We start from the raw sequence: 4,200 nt of genomic DNA, 5'->3' as shown, positions 1-4,200 counted from the left end.
TTTGTCGCGGACGTCCATTTCGGTTCTAATCCGTGTACTATTGGGACACCCTTTTTTCTTTCGCCGCATTGCGTCGTTGTGCCAAACTACCTCTCCTTCATACTCAGGCCAGTAATCCTCCTTGGCCACCACAGGAAACGCAACACTGTAAACTCTGAGCAATGTCTGAGTCTTGTAAATCGGAGACAGTAGTGATATAGCGTCGCGGTGGGCATACGCACATGCAGCTATGACGTGTGAGCAAGGCATACGAAAAGCTTGAAACCTTCCACAGTCGCACCAATCTTCGTCAAGAAGAACCCTATATTGTTGCCTTGGCAGTCCCTCATTGTGGTCAATTGTCTCGCGCACACTGAACGTGCGATTGAATCGGTCGAAAGAAGTCACCTGATGAGTGTTCGCTTTTGCCGATTGCTGTTGCATAAATTTTATGCAACTATCGCTTAATAGTTGACCAGCTTGCCTAACATCACCCCATCTCCTGCCTCTTGTTGAGAAGAGTGAAGCCATCCTAAAGTATGTGGCCTCCACAAGTGCTGTGATTGGAAGGTTACGGATGCCTTTGAAAACGCCATTCATGGATTCCACAAGATTAGTTGTCATATGGCCCCATCGCACGCCATTGTCGTATGCCCTTGTCCATTTGTCCCTGGAAAGATTATCTACCCAAGTACCTGCCTCTGGATTTGTCATTACAATCTCACTCCTATAATGCTGGAACGTGGGTTGGGTCAATGCATAACCAGCATTGACTAGGGCCTTTCTTAGATGTCTGTCCTTGATCTCCCGCATGAAGTTTTGGGCGATGTGGCGAATACAATAGACGTGTTTTGAAGGGGGGTCATGCCATCCGTTCGCTGGATTATTGTAAGCACTCTCTATGGAAGCGTGCCTATCAGAGATTAAACATATGTCAGGCTGGGGAGCAACATGTTCTCGGAGGTTCCTTAGAAAGAAACTCCAAGCCCCCGCAGTTTCACCTTCGACGATAGCAAACGCCACTGGAAATATGTTGCTGTTCCCGTCTTGTGCAACCGCCATGAGCATTGTTCCTTTGTATTTGCCGTATAACCATGTCCCATCAATTTGAAGTATGGGTTTACAGTGTGCAAAACCTCGGACGCAAGGTTTGAACGCCCAAAAAAGCCGATGGAATATTCCGTTTCCTTGGACAGGGTTTCCATCCGGTGCATGCGCGGGCAGTGTCTCTAGAATAGTAACAGTGCCAGGTGCGTAACTGTGTAGCGCATTGAGGTATCGGGGAAGAACTTTGTATGACTCCTCCCAGTTGCCGTAGACTGTCTCAATTGCCTTTGTTTTTGCAACCCACGCCTTTCTGTAAGATGGAGTGTAGTTGAAGGTTGTAACGATGTGTGATATTATATTTTTAACCTTCAAAGACGGATCAGAGCTTACGAGAGGCAAGATCTCCTGACATATAAGATCGGCACTGAGTTTTGTATGATCCTGGGAATTGTTAGGGTTGACACACGTGTGTTTCTGCGTAATCGACCCTATTTTCCATGCATTACTTCTCTTCCTATAAGAGGCCAACAGTCTGAACCCGCACTCTGGATTTTTACAAGTGATTACATACCGTTCCAGGTTTGAACGGTCTACTTCAAAATCAACGTTGTTCGCCATGTGCCATTTTTTTATTCTTCTCAGACATGCCTCCTTAGAAGGAAACTTGTGTCCTTCCTTTAATTCTTCGTCATTTTGTATGTAGGGTGTGAAGAAGATGTCTGATGATGGTTCGTCACCTTGGAGGTTCAAGTTACTCATATGTGCTGGAGGTGCGTACGCATGAGCTGGAGGCACCAACGTTTGCTGCTTGTCGTCGGATTCCTCGTTGACCATGTCGTCAAATTCAGTTTCCAGATCGTCTTCTTCCTCGTCAATGACGTCAACCTCGTCTTGCTCGTTGACTGGTGGGTCAATAACTTGTGACTGGACAACATTAGTTTCTTGTGTCTCAACCTGAAGAGTAACGTACAGCTCGATGGAATCCAACCCAGAGTATTCGTGGGTGGTAAACATATCTTGCAAGTCTTCGTCATTGGCAATTTCCATCTCGTAAAACTTGACGGTGTTGTCTTCATTGAAATTGGGACATTGGTAAAAAACGCTTGCAATAGGACCCATTGCAATCTTAGAGTATAGTCGCTGAATGAAGTACGAAAATGTTGCTCTTTTGCTCAACAACAATGGTACAACCTGAGTGTTTCTCAACACAAAACCGGCTATCTCATGAGAGTAGGTCTCACCGTTCAGATGGGCATGCACAAGGTACTGGGTTGATGAAGTCATTTTGACTGGGAAAGTGTTTGGGTGTTGTAAGCTCAAGTCAGATTGGATAAAATTGTTGGTGTGGGCTGTAACGTTTAGAAAATATTGGGTGGCCTTATAAATTGTGCTTCTTACATCCTTGCCAACACATAGACACGCTGATCTATGTCAAGTACCCCATCACGCGTCTGATAAGATTCCTGCAACGATTCCTGATAAGATTCCTGCAACGATTCCCCCTAGACAAAGCATGCATGCAGCCCTACATCCAGCAGCTAGTTCTGAAATAAATATTTATATATATATATATATATATATATATATATATATATATATATATATATATATAAATATATAAATATATATATATATATAAATATTTATTTATATTTATATATTTATTTATTTATGTATATATATATATATATATATATATATATATATATATATATATATATCAATATTTATTTATAATTATATATTTATTTATTTATATATATATATATATATATATATATATATCAATATTTATTTATATTTATATAATTATTTATGTATATATATAAATATTTATTTATGTATATATATATTTATTTATTTATATATGTCATGTACCCTAGCATGCGTCTGCATATGTCCTGAAACGATTCCTGATAAGATTCCTGCAACGATTCCTGATAAGATTCCTGCAACGATTCCCCCTAGACAAAGCATGCATGCAGCCCTACATCTAGCAGCTAGTTCTGAAATAAATATTTATATATATATATATATATATATATATATATATATATATATATAAATATTTATTTATATTTATATATTTATTTATTTATGTATATATATATATATATATATCAATATTTATTTATAATTATATATTTATTTATTTATATATATATATATATATATATATATATATCAATATTTATTTATATTTATATAATTATTTATGTATATATATATAAATATTTATTTATGTATATATATATTTATTTATTTCTATATTCATGTATATGTTTTTATTTATATATATACATAATATATATTTATATATATATATATATATATATATATATATATATATATATATATATATATATATATATAGATATATATATATATATATATATATATTTATATATATATATATATATATATATATATATATATATATATATATATATATATATATATGTTTATTTATTTATTTATTTATATAGCGTAATTAATCTTCAAAAAACCATAATTAACACAACGACCACATTAATTTTAATTGAACGATCCGGTTTTGGCAACCCAAAACAACCGGTATATCACAATATTACATTGCAAAATAACAAATAAAAACTTGTAGTACACGCTCGATCGTTGCAACAAAGAAAACAACACTTAATCTAAACTACTCAAGTATCACTGCAAGAACAAGTGGATCTTCAACGCCTCGGTTAACCTCTCCACTGTATGTCCAAAACATTAGATCCACGTCCACATCGTCTTTCACACGGTCCCAATAATACATGTAGGTGCCTTCTGGATTATTATCCGTCAACGTAATGTATGGACAACGGTAATCTATCTGTTTAACTTTTCTGGTTGGACCATCTAGTTGACGAAACCCAGTGTTGATGGCTCTAACAATTCTCTGGAAATTCCAGTGGGGGTTAAGGCAGACACGCATGTGCCTACCTTCCTAAAAAAAAACGACAGCCCAAACTGAGTTCATTTTTTAGTGTTTGCAGTAAGAATGAAGAAAGAGTTGGTACTTCAACTCCACACACTCATACCTATATTTATAGGGGGTGAAATACAGAGGAAAATAACTTTGTTAATTATTAATAACTTAAACACTAATAGGAAACTTGGTAATGTTAAAAAAACATTTCATTAATATATGCTCAGAGCATTTAA

Source organism: Vicia villosa, linkage group LG2, assembly GCF_029867415.1.
Source record: "Vicia villosa cultivar HV-30 ecotype Madison, WI linkage group LG2, Vvil1.0, whole genome shotgun sequence".
Taxonomy (NCBI): domain Eukaryota; kingdom Viridiplantae; phylum Streptophyta; class Magnoliopsida; order Fabales; family Fabaceae; genus Vicia; species Vicia villosa.
The sequence above is the reverse complement of the archived record's forward strand: the minus strand, read 5'-3'. Positions refer to the sequence as shown.